At 38.6% G+C, this 25,077-nt stretch overlaps 1 protein-coding gene across 11 annotated transcripts in view; it reads left to right on the top strand.

Moving 5' to 3' along the window:
• Positions 1 to 8,379: 8,379 nt before the first annotated feature.
• Positions 8,380 to 25,077, top strand: part of LOC126162514 (tetratricopeptide repeat protein 7B-like) — a 37,925-nt gene continuing 21,227 nt past the window's right edge. For 2 of the 11 annotated variants that reach the window (XM_049919068.1, XM_049919071.1), the window contains exons 1-2: positions 8,380 to 8,501; positions 13,831 to 13,941. The gene's annotated coding sequence lies outside the window, so the exon portion shown is untranslated. Of the gene's footprint in view, positions 8,502 to 8,521; positions 8,827 to 13,830; positions 13,942 to 14,025; positions 14,415 to 15,179; positions 15,361 to 25,077 lie in introns of those variants that run through there. The other 9 variants (XM_049919070.1, XM_049919074.1, XM_049919072.1 and 6 more) reach the window with 9 other exon arrangements.

The raw sequence follows: 25,077 nt of genomic DNA, 5'->3' as shown, positions 1-25,077 counted from the left end.
CACAGATTTTTTTCTCTGTAGTAAGGAATTCGGTGACGACACATTGCTTGTAATGTACATCATTTGGTGACGCCATTTTGAAACTGCCCTGCAGCTAGGTTATCTGTCAGAAACGTGGCGCTCACTCAGAAGACTTCAAACAATACAAAAGTAACGATTTGCATTCGTAGCATTTTAATTACTTTCTGGGCAACCATCGTATATCTTCATGTGTCATATAATAATCTTTAATTTCGTTAGCAACTCTAGTTCTTAAACACATTACAAGTTTAATAAAGTCTTTAACAGGTACTAAACACATGTCTTTTTATTTAATATATTTATTTTTATATGTTTGATTTCATTCTCTTTGTATATATGTATGTTAAAGCCAAGGCATCCCCATATTTTATTTCTTAATACCCAAGAGTGTATAAGTTTAAAAGTCTTATAAAATGAAATATGAATTTATTTAATTTTTTAAAAGTCAGTGACTCCCATGTGTGGTACTCAAATATAATTAATATAGCACAAAATTTGAATTTTGATCAACACATTCTTTCTCTCATATAAAGACAAACAAATATCTCTAAACCATGAACCCAAATTCAGTTGATAATTTGTTAATTAATATATTCAGATATATTCGGAATAGATGTTTCTGAACTAGTGACACTGCATTAGATGTATCAGATGTACTTGGAAATGGCTCCATTTACTGTAAAATAATTTTAATTAGATTTTTATTTATTATATTAAAATAAATACAATCACAGTTGATATTCTTAGTGAATCGCTTCGGATGCACTGTTCCATGAATAAAAAAACAAAAAATATCATTTTTCTTTAGAAATAGCCTTTACCTTTCCTCAAAATTATCCAAATTATTTGCATACTAGAGATCACTACACAAAAGATAAAATATCATTCGTAATTAATACACTTTTCTCAATGAATAAAGGAAGCCAAATATCTTTAAACCAAGAACCAAATTAATTGATAGCTATTTTTTCAGTAGCCATAATATCTGACAGCCAACTTTTCTATGTAAATAATTAGTGATTTTTTTGTAATTGTCAAATATATGACCTCTTGATAATATGAAGTTTTGCATGTGGATAAATTTTTAGCTCCTGAACATGTTAGTAAATAAAGTATAAAATTTCGTTTGTTCAAAATTTACAGAGTACCATACTAAATATACACTCCTGGAAATGGAAAAAAGAACACATTGACACCAGTGTGTCAGACCCACCATACTTGTTCCGGACACTGCGAGAGGGCTGTACAAGCAATGATCACACGCACGGCACAGCGGACACACCAGGAACCGCGGTGTTGGCCGTCGAATGGCGCTAGCTGCGCAGCATTTGTGCACAGCCACCGTCAGTGTCAGCCAGTTTGCCGTGGCATACGGAGCTCCATCGCAGTCTTTAACACTGGTAGCATGCCGCGACAGCGTGGACGTGAACCGTATGTGCAGTTGACGGACTTTGAGCGAGGGCGTATAGTGGGCATGCGGGAGGCCGGGTGGACGTACCGCCGAATTGCTCAACACGTGGGGCGTCAGGTCTCCACAGTACATCGATGTTGTCGCCAGTGGTCGGCGGAAGGTGCACGTGCCCGTCGACCTGGGACCGGACCGCAGCGACGCACGGATGCACGCCAAGACCGTAGGATCCTACGCAGTGCCGTAGGGGACCGCACTGCCACTTCCCAGCAAATTAGGGACACTGTTGCTCCTGGGGTATCGGCGAGGACCATTCGCAACCGTCTCCATGAAGCTGGGCTACGGTCCCGCAGACCGTTATGCCGTCTTCCGCTCACGCCCCAACATCGTGCAGCCCGCCTCCAGTGATGTCGCGACAGGCGTGAATGGAGGGACGAATGGAGACGTGTCGTCTTCAGCGATGAGAGTCGCTTCTGCCTTGGTGCCAATGATGGTCGTATGCGTGTTTGGCGCCGTGCAGGTGAGCGCCACAATCAGGACTGCATATGACCGAGGCACACAGGGCCAACACCCGGCATCATGGTGTGGGGAGCGATCTCCTACACTGGCCGTACACCACTGGTGATCGATCGTCGAGGGGCCACTGAATAGTGCACGGTACATCCAAACCGTCATCGAACCCATCGTTCTACAATTCCTAGACCGGCAAGGGAACTTGCTGTTCCAACAGGACAATGCACGTCCGCATGTATCCCGTGCCACCCAACGTGCTCTAGAAGGTGTAAGTCAACTACCCTGGCCAGCAAGATCTCCGGATCTGTCCCCCATTGAGCATGTTTGGGACTGGATGAAGCGTTGTCTCACGCGGTCTGCACGTCCAGCACGAGCGCTGGTCCAACTGAGGCGCCAGGTGGAAATGGCATGGCAAGCCGTTCCACAGGACTACATCCAGCATCTCTACGATCGTCTCCATGGGAGAATAGCAGCCTGCATTGCTGCGAAAGGTGGATATACACTGTACTAGTGCCGACATTGTGCATGCTCTGTTGGCTGTGTCTATGTGCCTGTGGTTCTGTCAGTGTGATCATGTGATGTATCTGACCCCAGGAATGTGTCAATAAAGTTTCCCCTTCCTGGGGCAATGAATTCACGGTGTTCTTTTTTCAATTTCTAGGAGTGTAGTTTAAAATTTTCAAGAGATAATTGGATTCCTCTGTAAAAATTATAAAATATAATTTTATTGTTCTAATTTTTTCAGCTCCCGTAGTGACAGACTCTGAAATTCATTAATGCTTGAATTTTAAAACGTCTATAGCAATAAAAATAATTTTCTGTAGAAAAATTTTAAAATGTCGTTTATGTTTTCGAAAACCAAAATTTACATAAGAGTCTAAGCCTTTGGTTACTTAAAATGTATATTAATCCAGCATATACCCTTGTAAACCCTGAATCGCTATACTTCACAAAGTATAAAATATCATTAGTAATGAATTTTATATTTTTCATTCTTTTAAAATTTTCAGGGGGGAGTTTTAAAAGCAGAATGTCAAATTTTAAATTTGAGTTATGGCGAGAGATATTTTCATACTTGAAATATCATAAACCTTTATCAATGTAGATGACTAATAATTTATTTATTTAGACGTCTTGTAAAATTCATTTGTTAATAAATGGCAAGTCTAATTTGTCTAAAATCAACAAATTAAGAGCTAAAGCAAAACAATTAGGAATTAACCGTTTTTCAAAACTGAGAAACCAACTTATTGATCTCGTTAATAATCATAACGATAATGAAGAGATGAGTATCAACAGTGAAGCGTAAAATTATACTGTAAAGCAAAGAATTATGAATTAAAGGGTAATCTGAATGGAAGAGGGGAAACTTCTTGTTATTGATTAATGATAATTTTGAAATTCCGTTGAAATATATATATCAGGACATTACGAATTATCTGAAAATTTTCTTAGAGAATTTCAGGTTAAATTTGATTGTAGAACTATTTTAATACTAGAAAAATTTTCTAAAGTTTTTATTAGAGAAATGCATGATATATTAGATTGGAATCGTTTGTTGATATATAAAACATTATCTGAAAGTATTATGAGATGTTTTCAAAATAAATTGAATGGAAATATACTATCATGCCGTAAGTTAAGACAAATTATCTTTGGGAGCTATAACAGAACATTAACTGAATATAAGTTTTAACCTGTATATTATAGGAAGTAAAGATAACTTACCTGATAAAATATCAAGCTGTCAAAAGTATTCTGAAAAATTTATCAGACAGATTCAAGAGAGTTTAAATTGAGGCGATATATCAAAACAAAAAAACACATCTGAAAATTTTATAAGAGAACTAAAGAAGAAATTAAATTGGTGTGCAGTATCAAGCTAAAAAAATCTACCTGAATATTTCATAAGAGAACTTCAAAATAATATATATATATATATATATATATATATATATATATGTGTGTGTGTGTGTGTGTGTGTGTGTGTGTGTGTGTGTGTGTGTGTGTGTGTGTCACAACGACTCAAAAACGTATCTGAAGACATGCTGAGAGAATCTCACACCCACTTACATTGGATGTATATATCATTATCGCCAAATTTATGTGAAAATTTTATGTGAGAATTTCGGGATAAATTAAATTGTGATTATATATCATGCAATCAGAAGTTGTCTGAAAATTTTTTAGATAATTAAAAGATAAAGTAAATAGGCATTATATATCAGGTAAACGAATATTATCTGAAGAATTTATAGTTAAATTTCAAGATAAATTAGATTGGTAGTACATTTTGAATTATTAAATATTTGAAACTTCCTGGCAGATAAAACTGTGTGCCCGACCGAGACTCGAACTCGGGACCTTTGCCTTTCGCGGGCAAGTGCTCTACCATCTGAGCTACCGAAGCACGACTCACGCCCGGTACTCACAGCTTTACTTCTGCCAGTATCCCGTCTCCTAGCTTCCAAACTTTACAGAAGCTCTCCTGCGAACCTTGCAGAACTAGCACTCCCTTTCTTTCGGGAGTGCTAGTTCTGCAAGGTTCGCAGGAGAGCTTCTGTAAAGTCCTCTGTCAATCCCACCTTGTAAGGATCCCACACTGCACAGCAATATTCTAACAGAGGACGAAGGAGTGTAGTGTAAGCTGTCTCTTTGGTGGACTTGTTGCATCTTCTAAGTGTCCTGCCAATGAAACGCAACCTTTGGCTCGCCTTCCCCACGATATTATCTATGTGGTCTTTCCAACTGAATTTATATGTTTCGCAGTGAAAAACATGAAGTTTTTACAGTTGAAATAAACAAGAAAGCGTTGAGTCCTCATGGTGACAAGCAAATTTGAAAAAGAAAATAGTCACGTTATCATTTGGATATTAAAATTTTAAAAACTAATAATACTTTTCTGCATGAATGGAGACTCAAATCAAAAAACTCAACAGCAGAAGTGTCTCGAAAGGGACTATAAAATTAAGTAAATTAGAGATAAATGTTTTATAAAATATTACTGAATATGAGTATTTATATACTAGGTATGGAGAAAAAAATTGTTTGGAGCTTAATAATGAGTTTGAGATAATTTTGCAAGATAGATATTCTAAATTAATTGCTGACTGGGATTTTCAGTTAGTTGAAAGGGAACTGATCAAACTGGAATATAAAGGAATGAAAATACTTAAAAACAGAAATAATGAATTTCATGATCTGGAATTTGTGACGTCCCCTTTTTGTTTTCTCTTTTGATGTTGAGCCACTACTGCTATATCTCGTTTGGTTTAATAGAGACGTGATGCGCAGTGATGGTTGTCCCCATCGGATAACGTGGAACAGTACCTGAAAATCCCTAAAGAAAATTGCTCCTTGCATAATGTATGAAAGTCCATTTGCGAGTCCGCACAATTTTCTCAGCGATGTGAATTGCTGATTTTAATTGTCTGTTAAGGTTTTATGATGATTTGCTATGCCCAGTTAGTTAGTTATTGCAATATTGAGTGAATCATTCATCACCGGCATCGTTTCACACCACTGAAGCGAGGAAAATTTCATTTGCAGTTCAGTATCAGTAGTTGTTGTTACGTTACTAGGCATAATTGTTCACTACGGAACGACGCAAATCATGAGATAATCTATTACAGCAAAACACTCCTTTGAATGCTTAATGTTCATCAAGTCACTCTTTCAATTAAAATGTTCACAGTTAATTAATTTTGATCATCAATTATCACAGAGTTCAATTAATGATGAAGCCAACACGTGAGACTTCCATTACTGATGAACAATTTTTATTGTTTCTTCTTAGCAGTTAGTTAATAATCATCTCACTATACGGACACCAATGGATCAGATAAATTTCGATTCTTTTCAGTTCGGTGATCGTGACAATTACGACATCTTTTACAATCGGCACATTTGTATTATCTTCATGTGGTCGTATTAATGTTTCCACCACAAGCCTAATCAGGCATTGCAGTCTTCGATAGTACATCTACATACATACTCCGCAATCCACCATAGGGTGCGTGGTGGAGGGTACCTCGTACCACATATAGCATCTTCTGTCCCTGTTCCACTCCCAAACAGAACGAGGGAAAAATGACTGCCTATATACCTCTGTACGAGCCCTAATCTTTCTTATCTTTGTGGTCTTTCCGCGAAATGTAAGTTGGCGGCAGTAAAATTGTACTGCAGTCAGCCTCAAATGCTCGTTCTCTAAATTTCCTCAGTAGCGATTCACGAAAAGAACGCCTCCTTTCCTCTAGAGACTCCCACCCGAGTTCCTGAAGCATTTCCGTAACACTCGCGTGGTGATCAAACCTACCAGTAACAAATCTAGCAGCCCGCCTCTGAATTGCTTCTATGTCCTCCCTCAATCCGACCTGATAGGGATCCCACAGCTGCAAAATACTAACGCGAATTCTTTACAGACGAATGGAAAAACTGGTAGAAGCCGACCTCGGGGAAGATCAGTTTGGATTCCGTAGAAATGTTGGAACACGTGAGGCAATACTGACCTTACGACTTATCTTGGAAGAAAGATTAAGAAAAGGCAAACCTACGTTTCTAGCATTTGTAGACTTAGAGAAAGCTTTTGACAATGTTGACTGGAATACTCTCTTTCAAATTCTGAAGGTGGCAGGGGTAAAATACAGGGAGCGAAAGGCTATTTACAATTTGTACAGAAACCAGATGGCAGTTATAAGAGTCGAGGGGCATGAAAGGGAAGCAGTGGTTGGGAAAGGAGTGAGACAGGGTTGTAGCCTCTCCCCGATGTTATTCAATCTGTATATTGAGCAAGCAGTAAAGGAAACAAAAGAAAAATTCGGAGTAGGTATTAAAATTCATGGAGAAGAAGTAAAAACTTTGAGGTTCGCCGATGACATTGTAATTCTGTCAGAGACAGCAAAGGACTTGGAAGAGCAGTTGAACGGAATGGACAGTGTCTTGAAAGGAGGATATAAGATGAACATCAACAAAAGCAAAACGAGGATAATGGAATGTAGTCGAATTAAGTCGGGTGATGCTGAGGGAATTAGGTTAGGAAATGAGACACTTAAAGTAGTAAAGGAGTTTTGCTATTTAGGGAGTAAAATAACCGATGATGGTCGAAGTAGAGAGGATATAAAATGTAGACTGGCAATGGCAAGGAAAGCGTTTCTCAAGAAGAGAAATTTGTTAACATCGAATATAGATTTAGGTGTCAGGAAGTCGTTTCTGAAAGTATTTGTATGGAGTGTAGCCACGTATGGAAGTGAGACATGGACGATAACTAGTTTGGACAAGAAGAGAATAGAAGCTTTCGAAATGTGGTGCTACAGAAGAATGCTGAAGATAAGGTGGGTAGATCACGTAACTAATGAGGAGGTATTGAATAGGATTGGGGAGAAGAGAAGTTTGTGGCACAACTTGACTAGAAGAAGGGATCGGTTGGTAGGACATGTTCTGAGGCATCGAGGGATCACAATTTAGCATTGGAGGGCAGCGTGGAGGGTAAAAATCGTAGAGGGAGACCAAGAGATGAATACACTAAGCAGATTCAGAAGGATGTAGGTTGCAGTAGGTACTGGGAGATGAAGAAGCTTGCACAGGATAGAGTAGCATGGAGAGCTGCATCAAACCAGTCTCAGGACTGAAGACCACAACAACAACAGCAGGGATCCCAAACGCTCGAGCAGTACTCAAGAATGGGTCGTATTAGTGTTTTATAAGCGGTCTCCTTTACAGATGAACCACATCTTCCCAAAATTATACCAATGAACCGAAGACGACTATCTGCCTTCCCCACAACTGCCATTACATGCTTGTCCCACTTCATATCGCTCTGCAATGTTACACCCAAATATTTAATCGACGTGACTGTGTCAAGCGCTACACTACTAATGAAGTATTCAGACATTACTGGATTATTTTTCCTATTCATCTGCATTAATTTACATTTACATTTACTATGTCCATCCTTCGTTGTAACTGTTCACTTTCGTGAAGGTTAAGTGCAACAATAATATCTCCAATAATTAAAGTTCATTAACTCGTCAGAATATCACTTCAGTTGAAGTTCTCAAGTCAGAATAAATAAGCCAAATTCAGGTCCTAGTATCATATTGTTGAGGTGTCTTTAAAACACGAATACAAAGTTTCTCAGTACTTCTGAAGGTGGTCTACCTGTAGCAGCGAAGTAATAACATGCAAAATCGCTAAGCGCAATGCGGGCTAAAATGCGCTGTGCCAAAATCACGTGATTCGAGCTGCAACAGACAGAACTCTCGTTCTACGTATCTGATTGCTCACTCCATGGATGTTTATGGCGCAACCAAGCGTTTAATTTGCACGAGACACTGCCCTGTTGACAGTTGTTCTGTCTATGGTAATTTTCAGCTACCAGAGATATACAAAACCTGGCAATGTTAAATAAATTGAAATATCTATACTCAGATAATCTTTGAATAGCCGAAAGTGACAGTTGTATTATGCATTTTGTTGTGTTTGGATTTGACGAGTGTTGTTTGCAAATAATTAGTGAAAATGGCGTAGCAAAATATCATGACTGAAAATTATTGGTTTGCAGGTGATTACATTGCTTCATGGGAAACGGAAGTAAAGTGTTTGTGCGATCAACACTTTCCCGCCGGCATCGCCACAGATGTCATCATAATTATTTATAGTTGTTGATTGTAGATGGTGGCTGATTTTGCTATAGAAATGAACAGCATGTTGTTTGGTTTATGATCTTCAGTTCGTAATTGTTTGAACGTTTTCAAGAATGTTATATTACGAAGAAGCTTTTGTTTCGTTGATTAGAATGAGCAGGATGAATGAATATGTTCGGCGAGCATACAGTTTTAAAGTAATGTGATAATAAGCAGTTGTCTAATGAGCAGCGAACAGCGTTAGTAAGTTTTTACATTTATGACATAGTAATAAACCTGTGGAAATCGGATACTCTGTTGTCTGACTTTAAAATATATGTCATTTCCCTTTACAGTAGAACAGGAATATAGGAGAACAGCTTGAAAATGAGGCTCATTAATTGTGTAGATGTCATGAAGGTTGGTGCTTTAGTAGGCACGGCCTCCAACATTCGAAATGACGTAACCAACCAACTGCAAATACTTTTGGAGTAGAGAACCAGCCGGACACACAAGTGATTCTGCTGCCGACTTCGTATTTGAATCACAGATCTTTGAATTTGAAAGCTGATACTTACCTATCAAACCATACGCGGCATACATTAATGAACTCTTGAATATATCGTGACTAATCTAAATTGTGGCACACTTTGATCCGAACCTAGGTTCCCTGCTTTTGTTGCATAGAGGGTGTAGTGTTGACTGGTTTTCGTTGATATTTTTTGTTTGATATAGTGCACACCAGGAGCCAGCAGTGTTATACTAGGTGCTGTATAGATGACGTCTTCGTTTATTTCATTTGTACCTTTGAATTGTAGCTGGCGTTCGTTCATTTAGTTCACAAGAAGTCGTTTAGTTTGTTTGACTGGTTATTCGATTATGATGTTAACTAGGCCTGTAGAGGGCTAGTGGAGGTGGCAAGTGTACAGAAGATCGTGGTATGTCATTCACCGTTGATCAATGACATTATCATTCGCTCTTTTTTTAAAGTGAAAGTTGTGTTTACATCATAAGCTGTAGCATAACATTTGGTCTAGGGGTGTGGAAATGTGATACTTATGATTTGATGAAGCTAACAAATGTGTTGTGACTAAAAACCTACTATTTTAACGTATGTAGTGGTGACCGACAGATCTGTAGATTGTATGGCGCAGTTTGGTTGTAACTTATCAAAGTCAATGAATTTGTTATGGATTTTTTTTTTTTTTTTACAAATTTTGCTCATTCTGTAGTTAATTTACAACTCTTGCACCCATATATTCTGTAGCATAACCTGAGATCTGGGTTAGATTGTGAGGCAACAGTTTGGTTGTGATCTGTCAAAGTTAATGAATATTTCATGAATATCTTTGTTTTATGCATGTAAATTTTTCTTATTTCATAATTACATTTACAACCCTGGTGAAGACCGTTACCTACAAAGTGTGGCTTGATATTTTCAAGTTTTTAATTTGTTTGAAGGTCTTAACAACAAGAATCAACATGAAACTATGAGCTAGAGTCCATGACGATTGGCCACATAGGTAGAGAAAGGGCCGGTTGAGAAAAGGACTCCCAAAGTCTATGTGAAATTGGTGTCAGTGAGCAGCAAGGATGACAAAACCTTTGGAAGTGATTCCAGCTGGGGGTTTTACCTGGAACATGGACACGCAAGCTCTTGAATGTCTTTGATGAATAGCTTACCAATAAGTTGGTGGCGAACCAAGGTGTTTGTCCAAATGAAGCCCTAATGACACGTGAAGCAGGGCGAGAACCCTTATGGGGAGTAAGGGTGGGATCAACACTGTGGGTGACTCATTCTCATAAGCAAGTAGGTTTGAAAGAAACGTAGCATCAAATTGTTGGGCCCGATGATGCACGCAAGTTGTCCAGCCAGCATTACTTCATCCACTTAAAAGCATGGTGCAACATGAGGTCATTTCACAGTTCTGTCACAGTGGTGGACGCCATGGTTGGAAAATTAATTAGAACGAAAAGTGCTTATGCATCATTGTGGAAGCACATGATCTCATGTTCGTCAGATTCTGCATCAGGACCAGCCAGGAAAAAGCGTCCACATTCATATGCTGGCTTGTTGATTTGTATGTAATGGAGTATTGATACGCAGGGTTCACTGCTGTATGCATTATACTGTGTTGCCAAGAAACAATGAGCAATGACCAGATAAAGCAAACAAAGTCTTGTTATTAGTCTTTAGCTGCAATTTCATGCCATAGAAGTACATGTGAAATTTGTACAGTGCATGGATGATTGCAAAGGCCTCGTTCTTGATCTGGTTGTAGTTTTGTTGAGCCTTATTAAACATTTTGGAACTGAAAGGTATTGGGTGTTCTGATTCTGCTTCCTAGTGTGAAAGGCTGTAGCCAATACCATGCTGGGAACCATCTGTGACAAGAATCAAGTGTTCGTTGGAACAGTAGGGTATCCAACAAGTCGCCTTTTCCAAGGCTTGTTGAAGAGTGTGGACTGGATTGTCACTTGTGGATGACCAAATGGTCCACTTCTTTTGGAGGGTGTTGAGGTGTTGCGCAATCTGTGAAAGACTGTAGTTGTTTAAAGTTCCAATGTGGGGACTTGTTGTCAGTGGCCTATACGTTATGTTTGGTAGCAAGTATCCCATTTTCTTCGTATTGAAACCCAGGTTCTTGCCTGAATATTGGGAAAAAAATAAATAAAAAGACACTTTTAGGGATAGCAATTCAGGGACCAGCTTTCTGTAAGGCAGAAAAAGTGAGTGTAGGTTTTTGAGATGCTCATGGTTGCTAAAACCTGTGTTGATTACAATGTAAATATAGTTACAGCATGACATACAGAATCTCTCAGCTCAACTGTTTCAAGTACCTTTGAAAAATGGCAGCTGCACTAGAAATGCTGAAAGGGAGCCGCTGCTATTGATAGAGGGGGTTTTGAAAATGATCACTCATTTGGAGCCTGGATTCAAATGTGGTTGCAAGTAAGCCTCTGAAAGATCTATTTACCAAATTTCAATTTTGAGTAGAGGCCTTGGATGTGTGGAATTAAGCTCTTCACCACAACTTGGGAATTGTCTTAAAGTCTTCACACAGTTAGTAAGCTGTTCTGTTTGTGTACAACTAATGAAGGGAACTCCCATGAACTAGACAAGGTAGCTGTCATCACTTAAGGTTGTTGGAGGCTACTTAATTTGTTTTTAATGTCCTCATACAGAATAAGGGGTAAATGACCTGAAGATTTGCAAACCCAACTCGATTTATTTATTAGAGTTTATAAGTGAAGCTAAGGCCTCTATACCATCTTGAAATGCTATCAGTTTCTGGAAAATTTTCAGTTCAGTTAGTAACTTACTGTTGATGGTTGTCTTGGTTGTCTCAGGTTTTAAAATGGTTCTGATTTTATTTACTGCATCATGCTCCTTGTCACTTGCAGTTATTCTACAGAGAAAAGAAGAATCAAATGCTACTTGTATGGTCTATTTCCAACACCGAAACCACTGTTCATCACACATAGGACATTGGTTTTGAGAGTGGTGTTCATCACACATGGGCATTGGTGGTGAGGGTGACGCTCAAAAGAATCTGGGTTGAGCAGCAACTACCATTTGCAGTAGGGTAATATAGGAAGAGAGCTAGAATTAGAAGAGTATGACACTGACTTGGAATCATATCACTGGAAGATTGGTTGTGTATGCTGCCATGAGTCTCGTTGGGAACAGTATTATTGACTGGTAACAACACATACTTCTGGCTACACTCTTGTGAGTGAACTGCTTGTTGTCAGTCTCTGCTGAGTTTAAAGAGGAAACTGCGGAATGTTTTTGCCAAAAGTGTTCATTTCTCTGTGTAAATTCAAAAACTTGTAATGCTGAGGACTTCTAAAGAAGGCTCAGAACTTTTTAAAACCTGCATGCTAACCTATATTGAATAATGTTACTCAGTGCTGAATGAGAGTGTCTGTGTAAGATTTTTTTACATGTCTCAAGTGTACTTACAAAGTTACACTTCCGACTTGGGCCTTTTAGTTCTGTGATCCATTCCTGGTACAATTTGGAAAGTGATCTCTGACACTGAAAAAATTGAAGCCTAGTAAACACTGTATGGGCCTTGCAACTATAGTAAGCTGACAAAAGTTCACACATTCTAGAAAATGACAATCTGTCCGTATTGTCTAATGGATGGAGCTGAAGAGCTAAATACAAAATGTTTTGAGAGGAATTAGCCAAAAGAGAGACTTTTGAATTTCTGAATCATTAACTTTAGATGCTGTGCATTAGTGGTGTAGCCCTTCAGATGTATACATCCGATTATCCTTACATCTTGGAAAAATGGGAATGAAAACACAGCCAACTTTACTGAGTTCGATGCTAGACATGCTGTTACCTGTTGCTGTATCAAAGCAGTGAGTTGCTGTTGTTGTTATTGTTGTTCTGCCTGCAGTTTCATCTGTTGTTGATCATTTCTCCTGAGGCCGCTGATAACCTCGCTGTAGAGCGGCCATAAGCTCAACCTTCTCCAGAGGTTTGTTGAATGCTAGGAACCCAGGATCCATCATACGACACCCTGTATGTGTAGAACTTTATTGACACTGTTGGAATGGTGCTTCTTCTGTTCCCTTTATTTGAACACAAAAACTAGTTACAAGTTCTGTACAGGTTGAGGGTTTGGCACACAACAGAAACTTCTGGCTTGCTGTGTTTATGCAAAGAATGATCACAGAAAAACTGCAAGCCTGTGAATAAAGCCAAGGTTCATCAGACTGCCATGAGAAGTCCAGCCAGAGTCAAACATGTATATAGTCCAAGCTGACAGCATAGGTTGTCAACAGCAGGGTAGCCTGCATATATGGTAGAAGCATGTAGACTGAATATAAGTCCATGATGTGGAGGAGAAGGAGGAGGAGGGCATGTCTCCGACTCATCGTGATGTGCTCACTGCTGGCTGTGCATATGTGGCACTGTCAGCTGTGGGAACAAGTAAGTAGTCTAGCTGTGTGAGTTGCTGGCTACAGCAAGTTCCAGAGTTGCATCTTCAGCAAACCTTCCTGAGTTTCAAAAGCACCAGGGATCTCCTTATCACCTTCTGACAACCAGGTGTGCTTGTTATGCCATGTACACAAATTTGTAACTGCCCAATACATCACCAATGCTTCCTCCTTTTTGTTTGCTCTTATTCATATATCTTAATATTGAGTGATATGCATTATGTAATAACCAGATGCTGCCATGAATTATATGTCCACATGATTGCTAATTCCATTTTGCACAACAATGTACATCACTTGTTAATCTTTCAGGTACTTCACGACCTGTTGACTTCTAAAGATGATATCTGGCATATTTGGAGCATATATGGGGAAAAAGCATCTGTAAGATTTTAAAAGATTGAATAACATGATAGTTGAGACGTAAGTGATCTAGCTGCTGCTAATATTAGTTACATATGCACAGTTCACAGCAACTTGTGGGAACAATGACCTTTGGTTGTTTAGTCACAACATAAACGAATTAAAACAACATAGCAGTTTAGTAAATGGATTACATTACTTTTCTTTTGGTTATGTGTCTGCCTTTGCACTGCTTAACTTATTTTCTGTGCAGTGAATAGTTTCCCAATATCAGTGCTTATGTACAGGAAAGTAACAAGTTTATAATTTTACAGTATTCATTTTGTGACATACTGGAAGACACACTTATTTATAATTCAGCAGGGAAGAAAGAAGAGAAGGAACACCTGTCTTAAACTTAAGTTGCTCATACATCACATTTCATGACCTGAGGGGCAAATAGTGCGCTAACTAACAACAGAGAGAAAATTGTGCAACTTTTCAAAGATTCGTTTAAATGTCTGTGCAATTCAAGAGGTGAATCAGTAACACAGGTAAATTAATAATGAAAATAATAATGTTCTGGAAGTAATGTCAGATAAGCTGTAAAAAACTGTTCAAGGCATGAAGAAAAGGAAGGTATCTGGAGAAGATGGTGTTTCAGTAGAAATAATTAAGGCTGAAAGCAAAGTAATTCAATAGTAAAGAACACAGTTATGTTCAGAATAAATATGGAATAATATAAATCCACAAAACTGGAATAGTGCTGTAATTATTCTGCTTCATAAGAAATGAGGTAACAAACTGAAATTGAAGACATAAATACAACTGTAATGAAAATGATATGAAGGTGGACGAGACAAGAAGCCAGGCAGCTGAACTGGACCAAGTTCATTGTTGGATTCCACTAGATAAGCCAAGGCAGATACTCAAAAGTAATGGTGCAGTTTGAGGGTGAGGCTTTTACCCAGTGGTGGATGTCAGATGACTGATGATTATGATGAGGATGATGGATATTAGCAACTCTGCTTGTAGTCAGTAGTGCCATTTACACAGTTTAATGTATTGGAAATCTGAACATTCCAGAGTTTTCTGTTCAGAAATGCTCTCTTTAAAAACTATTTAGTTGTGGAAGCTAGCTAGGAACAATGATGATGTAGCAACACACAGCCATTAACTATTTTTATTATTTTATATGTGCAATATGAGTATTATAAGATGATGTAATTTCTACATTTTAGTGAAGTATACACTGTGATGTTTCAAGTTAATACTGTGTGCTAGAACAGAAATCAAACCTAAATACCCGTGTTTTGCAGATAATGTGCTACCAACTGAGCCACCTAGGCATGCGTCATAGTTTGACTCAGACTCTATTAGTTCTCCATACCTTTCAAACTGTAGAGGCCATCCCACAAAGCTGTATGAGGCTAGCACCAGTACCCTCTAGAGCAAGGATATAGAGGAGAGGTCAACTACAGCTTCAGGGAATTTACTGAGGTACCATATTTTTGCTCTTACCACATGCTGTGATGGACCATTCTGACAAGTTAAAGATTTGTGCCAGACTAGGATATAACATTGATGCCTGTTGTTTTGAGGAAACACCACATCAGTCCAAAAGTTTCAAGACTGAATTAACGTTGTTTTTAAAGCTTCGGGTGTTCTACATAGTATCCCCACCCCCACCCTACTTGAGTATAATGCACAGAACATTCATACAATCATGTGAAACTGTCAGAGAAGACCTTGTCTGGGGCAATGTTCAACTAGTACATCACAAGGCTTTTATATTGGTTATGTCATCAAAGTGTTGACCAGTGTTGTAAATTTCTGCAGTTTGTCATTTTGCAGTAGATTCTTACTAATAACACCAAGTTTTATTACCAGTAATGATTGTTTTTTCTCAGAAAACAATCACCTGTGTTTTTTATTTCAATCAAGTTGTGGCAGGAGTACACACATTGTTGTTGTTCAGGAGTCAAGATGTGCAGGACAAACTTTGCACACGTTTCTCTTCTTTAAAACAATCTGGAGAATGTCTTGATTTAGAAAAGTTGCTCTGTTATGATTTGTGACACATCATTGACATATGATGGCTGCACATCCACTATTAACACTAACTGCTCACAACTGACTGTTCGAATGCACATATTTTGTTTCTGGTTGGTAGTTCAAGCTGCCACCCTAGTTACTGAATTGGCATTGCTTCTATTCCAGCAAAAAATCAGTGTCAGAACTTTTTGGATGGCCGATGTACACTACCAAGTACTACACATGAGTAGGCATTACAGAATTATAGATTACCTTATGGTGACGTGCATTTCATCATTCATGTATTTACAATATGATCCATGGAGAGCCTGTAATTTCCGAAGACATAATGGACAATGTCCCTCCAGAGCCTTCTGTGTAACTTGTAATTCCCTAGTTATTTCTACAACATACTAGTATCTATCACTAACTAGTCACTTTCTTTTTACTGAGCGAGGTACTGCAGTGGTTAGCACACTGGATTGTCATTCTGGAGGACAACGGTTCAGACCCACGTCTCGCCATCCTGATTTAGGTTTTCTGTGATTTCCCTAAATACTTGTGGCAACGTCAAGACTGAAATTAACTCTACATCCACGGAAAAAAATCGGTCCATTCAATATGACACTTTGTGCAGTTCCATTTGTGCCAAGTTTATTCTCCAGGCTTATTATGTGTTTGTAGACTGCCATGCGATGGCGACATTAACGATAGACACGTCGACAAGGCATAGTGCTTCAATGCTGTTGCAGATATAGCTCACAGCGGAAAGATTCTGCTGGCGCGCGTTGGCCGCTTTTATACTGAGGGCATGACCTGGATGGTTCCTTTGAAAGGGTACGGCCAACTTTCCACCCTTGCCTAATCCGATGAGACTGATGACCTTGCTGTTTGGCCCCCTCCCCCAATTCAACCAACCAACCAATCACCTTTTCTTTACAGGCCGTCTTTGCCTTTGCTCGTCCATTCTTTTCACTGCTTATTTGTTCATGTTTCTGACTTTCATTTGTCATGATGTTTAGAAAGTATTCTGTTTCTTCTGCAGTATGTTGATCTCTATCTGTGGATTTATTTTGACTAAATCTATTTTAATTGTGTCTCTTTCAGTTCACAAGACTTTGAAACCCATTTGCAAGCCAGCATTTAAAAGAATTGTCACAATTTATCACTTAACATAGGCAGTAGCTTAAAACTGCGTGCCAGGCTACGGTAAATGTTCATCTACATTGGTTTTTAAGCCCCCACACGATTCATGATATAGGGTATTTTGTACTAGTAATAGCTATTCTCTGGCCTGTTACATTTGCGTAAGGAGCTGTGGAAAAGTGACTGTCCGTAGCATATTCTCTATTAAAGAGAGGAAAAAAAAGGTCATGCCATATTTTTCCATTGTTCACATCTCAAATCCAAATATGGTTACTAGTAATATAAGCATCTCTGTATTTACTGAAGTGCGATTTTCAGAATTTTTGATATGTTCCCAATTAACTGTATCACATTTGTATCTTATCCTGCTCATTGTTGTATTTGCACTTGATTACTCATGTTGAATCTGGTATTTGTTGCTGTTGCCAGATGCTCCATATAATGTTACATTATTGCTTTAATTTAAGAGGAGACATGTTGTATCCACACAGTCTGAACTACATGGATTTTGATTGTGTTTGTGTTGTCTTTCTGAGATGAGCAGGCAGAAGCATATCTGCATTTAGCTAAACAGGGACAGGAAACTCCCTAAAATTATGTAGTTGTGAGACCAGTGATTATTAAATTATCAGTTTCTCTGTTTTTGGAGGGTGTTTAGTTCACAACTGTATGTTCAATTAAAGAAAAACCTCTCCAGTTTATAGTAAGAACTTTATTAAGTCCACAACAAGTTTTGGCCTTTACATCTATCCTTTTCAATTGGATCTGATACAGCCATTAATAATACATAATATGATGGATATATAAATATTGTACATAATAGGAGGTGAAAAACAAAGCTTAGATAGAAGAATGTAAAGATCTTTTTGGTACTGTATTCTTTTTTTCCAAATCATCATCATCATCATTTAAGACTGATTATGCCTTTCAGCGTTCAGTCTGGAGCATAGCCCCCCTTATACAGTTCCTCCATGATCCCCTATTCAGTGCTAACGTTGGTGCCTCTTCTGATGTTAAACCTATTACTTAAAAATCATTCTTAACTGAATCCAGGTACCTTCTCCTCGGTCTGCCCCGACTCCTCCTACCCTCTACTGCTGAATCCATGAGTCTCTTGGGTAACCTTGCTTCTCCCATGCGTGTAACATGACTCCACCATCTAAGCCTGTTCGCCCTGACTGCTACATCTATAGAGTTCATTCCCAGTTTTTCTTTGATTTCCTCATTGTGGACACCCTCCTGCCATTGTTCCCATCTACTAGTACCTGCAATCATCCTAGCTACTTTCATATCTGCAACCTCAACCTTGTTGATAAGGTAACCTGAATCCACCCAGCTTTCGCTCCCATACAACAAAGTTGGTCGAAAGATTGAACGGTGCATAGATAACTTAGTCTTGGTACTGACTTCCTTCTTGCAGAAGAGAGTAGATCGTAGCTGAGCGCTCACTGCATTAGCTTTGCTACACCTCGCTTCCAGTTCTTTCACTATGTTGCCATCCTGTGAGAATATGCATTCTAAGTACTTGAAACCATCCACCTGTTCTAACTTTGTTCCTCCTATTTGGCACTCAATCTGTTTATATTTCTTTCCCACTGACATTACTTTCGTTTTGGAGATGCTAATCTTCATACCATAGTCCTTACCTTTCTGATCTAGCTCTGAAATATTACTTTGCAAACTTTCAATCGAATCTGCCATCACAACTAAGTCATCCGCATATGCAAGACTGCTTATTTTGTGTTCGCATATCTTAATCTCACCCAGCCAGTCTATTGTTTTCAACATATGATCCATAAATAATATGAACAACAGTGGAGACAGATTGCAGCCTTATCTTACCCCTGAAACTACTCTGAACCATGAACTCAATTTACCGTCAACTCTAACTGCTGCCTGACTATCCATGTAAAGACCTTTAATTGCTTGCAAAAGTTTGCCTCCTATTCCATAATCTTGTAGAACAGACAATAACTTCCTCCTAGGAACCCGGTCATATGCCTTTTCTAGATCTATAAAGCATAGATACAATTCCCTGTTCCACTCATAACACTTTTCCATTATTTGCCGTAAGCTAAAGATCTGGTCCTGACAACCTCTAAGAGGCCTAAACCCACACTGATTTTCATCCAATTGGTCCTCAGCTAATACTCGCACTTTCCTTTCAACAATACCTGAGAAGATTTTACCCACAACGCTGATTAAAGAGATACCTTTGTAGTTTTTTCCACACACACACACACACACACACACACACACACACACAAAAAAAAGGGAACAACTTATGTATTTCTTGTATCACGTTTAAAAATCCTTTCAGTTTTTCCGATGTAGCTTAGCCTTACGATCAAAGCAGTAAATTTTTAATAAATCTTCCATTGCTTCTTGGAAAACAGTGTAATAATAAGTGAAAAGCACAATTTTCTACAGGATTAATTTATTTAGTTGACCAGTTTTTGGTTTACAAGACCTCCATCAGACTTTAACTCAATCTCATCATCAAATAAGTTACAGTATTTGTAAGTAATATTGGAAAGGATGTTACTCATCTAGACTGAGGCATGAACCCATAGTAAATGTCATCTTTGACAGTAAATGTCATTTTTGACAGTACAGTTATAATGTTATTGAAAAGTTGAACAGCAAATAAAGTAACCAAAATAGAATAAACATAAACACTTAACTAAAAAACAGCGCCAGTATAACAATTTAAACTAAATTAACATTCCAAATAAAATGAAAGTAGTACCTGAAAAGTGGCATTACATATGAAAATTGATCCATAAACAGAGTATAAGGTAGAATTGACAATTGTAGCAACTGAATCTATAGAGTACATAGGCATTCACAATAAAATAAATAAATATGGGAAAATTGAGGAATAGAAAGGAACAGACAATGTGGGAAGCATTTGGAAAACTTTGAGGATTAAGTGAAGTTTAGGAGAGGAAGCGAGCTGTGCTTGGTCTAATATTAAATCTGGAGCATGGGCCAGATGTATGCTGATTTAGAGGATTCCAAACATGTTGCATTTTGACCTTCGTTTGCTAAGTGGCATGGGACTGGAGCTGGTAGCTGTGGCCCTCACTCATTACATGCTCAACAAATGTGGAGTCATTATTCTACAACCTCCAGCTGGGTTCATGTTCAGCCAACCTTGTAGCTGTGTGTGTGCCCGATTGACCAACATAAAACTGATCACAATCAGGGGAAGTAATTTTGTATACCTCACTTTTGCCTAGTAATTGGGTCTTATCTTTTCTGTTGAAAATGTGCTTTGCTGTTATGTTCCTCGTGTAGTATAGTTGCAGGATTTCAGTGGTTTTGCTCTCTCTGTGGTATATGTCCTAGGTATGGTATTGTACATCACTTCCTACAGACAGTAGAAGGAGGAGCAGAGGAAGCATAGAGGATGGGTACAATTTTCAGTTTTTGTTTCCTATGAAGGATGTGGACAATTTTATTTTATTGGAATTGGTAATTTAATTTAATCTGATCTGTTATTTTGGCATTGTCTTTGTGTTTAGTGTTGATGTTTTCCCTTGTTTGCTGTCTCTGTATTTATATACTGTTCAACTTTTTACTTCTGTAATTGCGTTACTGCTGTATTATCAAATATTTGACATTTATGGTGTGTTTGTGCCTCAGTCTAGATGAGTAAAATCTGTTTCAGCTTTGTTTACAAATATTGTAACTTGTTTTATAACAATAGTCAGTAAAAGCCTAATGATGGCCTTGTAAGGTAAAAACCAGCTAACTAAATAAATTAATCTTGTAGACCATACATAGTATTGTGCAAGTAAATTTTGTATGTGCCACTGTACAAACTCATAATCCTTCATACAATGAAGAACCGATATTTTATGGGCATATGCAAAAAAAAAAAAAAAAGAAAAAAAATTTACACCCACCAGAAAAAATCCAAGAAGATGCTCAATGAGCAGTGCACACGAAGCAAAAGCAGCTTTTTTGACATCTGCCACCCTGTTATTGACAACTTCCTGTAAAGCTACACAATGAATTTGTAGCTGTATCTAGATGTGTAAAAATGCATTTGAGTCATTTCATGTCAAAATTACACAGAAAAGTACAATTTTCAAACTGGCCGTCTTCAGTTTTTATCAAATTTGGTGTGTTCATTGCACATGATGAATGAAAAATGCCAATTTACAGAATTGTAACATAGGTACGACAAAAGTAATGGCCACCGGAAGATCTGAAAAGTGCAGAAAATTCGACAAACACTACACACAACAATGTCTGTAACTCTGTATATTGGTGATAGCACTGTGAAACAGGTAATTTGGAGATCGCTGGGAACGAGCCATATTCAAACAAATTACACAATTTAGGTCAGTGATCTTAACCTTTGACCTACGACCTTCTATTTCAAAACGTGTAAACTTCAAAGGTTAAAAAATATATTTGCTTCTTCATTTTACACTAAGCAGAATATTAAATTATCAAGTTGAAAATCAAATAATGGAAAATCCATGTTGGAATGTAACAATATTACGAAAAGGAAAGTTGCTACTCACCATGTAGTGGAGATGCTGAGTCGTAAAAAGATTCTTACAATTAAAGCTTTCTGCTGTTAAGGCCTTCGCCAACAATGGACACGGACACACACACACACACACACACACACACACACATTACTCTGAGTGTGTGTGTGTGTGTTTGAAATGTGAACAAGCAATTTGCAAGCATTTTCATTTTGAACAATCACAGGTAAGTGTCCCAAGTGAACAGGTCAATAACAAGCATCATTATGTACACCAAGAACATGGCAATGGCACACAAATATTATTAAGTTCTGTTATGAGAGTAAGTGAGAAAATAGGAGATCATGTGAGTGAAATGTTTGCTTTCATAGCTTGAATGGAAATGTGGATGCCAACTGTACAGAGGAAGCTGTAGCAAAAGTTGTGTGTTGTGACCGGACAAATCCGCCGGATGAAGATGGAGTTTGAGAGGATCACATGTTGCTGTAATCCCTTCAGGGTAGATGGACACAACAGGTACAAGAAATGTCTATGTAAAGTGCAAAAGTGGATGGTTGATACGATTAGTGGCATAATGACAGGTCACAAAATATGTGATAGATGTAGGAAAAATTAACTACCTGTGGCTAAATCAACTACATTGAAACAGATGTGAATCACAAAACTTCATAACTCTTCAGATGAGTCAGACATGTCTGCAACCCCAAATATTGATTTAGTTACATTAAATGACAGTTTGGTATCTGTTGGTGAGAAGCTGGTGTAAAATTTGCTTGTGGCTAGGGCCTCCTGTTGGGAAGACTCATTGCCTGGGGCAAGTCTTTTTAGTTGACACCGCTTCAGTGATTTGCATGTCAGTGATGATGAAATGATGATGAAGATAACAACAGCCAGTCCCAGAATAAAGAAAATTTCCGACCCAGCCAGGAATCAAACCTGGGCTCAGGACATGGCTTTCTGCTGAGCGGGTCGCTCAGCTATGGAGGTGGACAGTCTCAGGTGAAAAAGAAGACACAGAGAAATGAACATATACACAGAAAAAATTGAGAAACTATTGCTGTTTTTGAAAGTAAATATGTACCCAGTGTGGGAGAAAATGCAGGTGGTGAAACGAATATGGAATCTGAAATTATAATCCAATAGAAAGAGAAATTCAGTTCTAGCACCACAAGCACTGAGAGGATCCTAGTATTGACATGTCTTCAAAAAGTTGGAGCATTTCAAAGGATTGAAAATGAATTTAGAGGTTAAAACTATTTTCTGAGAAAACCAAAACAGTGCTAAAATGCTAGAAGAAGCTAATTCACAAATTGTTAAAAATGAGCTATTGACATTTTCATATGCTACTAATATATATTCATTATACCATATATATGAATAAACATTACCCACCTTTACTCTTCCACAGTACAAAAGAAAGATTTTGGAATCTCTCTGAATTGGTAAGAAACACAAAATATTTGAGTTCCATTTCTGTGTGGGTTAGCTCTGTCTTGCATTCTACTACTCAGTTTCTCAAAGAATGTGTTATCTTAGCAACTCATCACCTGAGACATGTCCTGACTGAGCACGTTGGGAACTGTCATAGAATTCTACAACCAAGAAGGTATAAGCTGCTGTTTGCCTGGGAAGAAGGATTTTGTTTCTGTCAAGGAAAATGGTTTCAGAGTTCACAAACAAAAGTGACTGGTGTTAGAAATTCTGAATGAGCTGTATAAATCATTCAAATATACTCTTCCAGAACTAAAAATAGGATTATCCAAATTTTGCCAGTTATGACCCAAGAACTGTGTTCTAACTGGTGCAGCCAATACCCATAGTGTGTGTGTTTGCAGTATCCAACAAAATGTGCAGTACATGTTGAATGGTTCTGGATTGAAAGAGTTGACATGTGATGCTGACTGTCAATGAAAGACCTTGTAATGGTATTGCTGGTACCATCAAGAGACTTGCTGCCTATGCCAGTCTGTAGTGCATCTACATGTCTCAGATAATGTCAAACAGACTGTTGTTTGAATGGTGTTCCAAGAACCTTGCAGTTTGTCACTTTCATTATACAACTAACAGTGAGTATAATGAAGAAGAAGAAGAAGCTCTCCCTCAATAGTGGTTTACACATAGTTACATTGTGTTATATCCATTGGCCATTACAAAATCCAAGCAATAGTTTTCTCCAATTCACCAGACATCAGAAAGAACATCTAACACATACCCAACAAGACTCTTACCTCAGTGATACCACAGGATTTGTTGCATGTGTACAAAGACCTTTGGTGGTTTGGATATGTTTTGAATGTTAGTAAAGAGGTTACGATTAGCTTCCTACATCCTGTTATTCTTTCACCTTCATTTGCATACTCCCATTTGCATACATCTTCATTGTGGACAAGAAAGACATTATTACATAGGTTGATGTGACACCACCAACAGATCAAATGTATACCCTTTCACAAAAAGATGTGAACCTAACCAGACTCTAAGGTTTCCCTTCTCCTATCCTTCCTCCATTTTGGCATTTGTGGTTCCTCTTTTTCTTCTTCCTCCCTGTGTGCTCCTGAAGGCCAACCCTTGCGTCTGATGCCTAACAGTTGACTGGGTAACACACAATTCCCAGCCCTGGGTCGACAGGTGGGGTTAGTGCATACCCCCTGGTATAGGCCAGGCCAGGGAGGAGTGATTGCCTGAGCTGCTACCTTCCCCAATTGCCAATTGTTCCCTCTGTCAGGTGTTTGGGAGGTGTGAACAATCGCCTAAAGCTGGTGCGCCCCCTTGTGAAGAAGGCCCCCAGTTGGAAGGAGCGCACCATCGGAGACGGTGGGAATTACGGGGGATTTTCTTGCGATGAGTCAATCATATTCACAATTAACTTCTATGAAACGTAAACTGAATGAGGCTAACGATTCAAAGACCCCTCCAGCTGCACCACTGTCCCTTGTGGTTTCACATACTGAAGATCATCAGTTCTCCACAATGGTAAATCCGTTTTTTATTCAGAAAGGTGTTGATGCAGTTACTGACCGTGTGAAATCCTGCTCTTCTTTATGGAATGGCACTTTGGTTTTGGAGACTACTTTCAATTATCAAGCACAACAATTGCTTGCTGTCTCGCTTCTCCACAGCTATCCTGTTCATGTTGAGGCCCAAAGAACTTTGAATTCTTCCTGTGGTGTTATTTACACTAGGCTACTCGATGTTTTGAACGAGGCCGAAATCCAGTCATACCTCTCTGATAAGGATGTCATTGGCATCCATCGGGTGATGAAAAAGGCAGATTCCTCCTTAGTGCCCACACACACTCTTTTCCTCACCTTTGATAGAGTGGTCGTTCTGTCCAAGATCAAAGCGGGCTATGAAATTATCACAGTCCGATTGTGCATTCCGAACCCGATGCACTGCTACCAATGTATTCGTTTCAACCACACTAGAACCCCTTGTCGATACCTAGCCAAATATGTAACATGTGGTAGTGATGCGCATGAGGGCAATTGTCCGCCTCCTTCTGCCCTCTTTATCAACTGCAATGACAGCCATG

Source organism: Schistocerca cancellata, chromosome 2 (assembly GCF_023864275.1).
Source record: "Schistocerca cancellata isolate TAMUIC-IGC-003103 chromosome 2, iqSchCanc2.1, whole genome shotgun sequence".
Classification (NCBI taxonomy): domain Eukaryota; kingdom Metazoa; phylum Arthropoda; class Insecta; order Orthoptera; family Acrididae; genus Schistocerca; species Schistocerca cancellata.
This window is presented reverse-complemented; position numbering and strand designations above follow the sequence as displayed.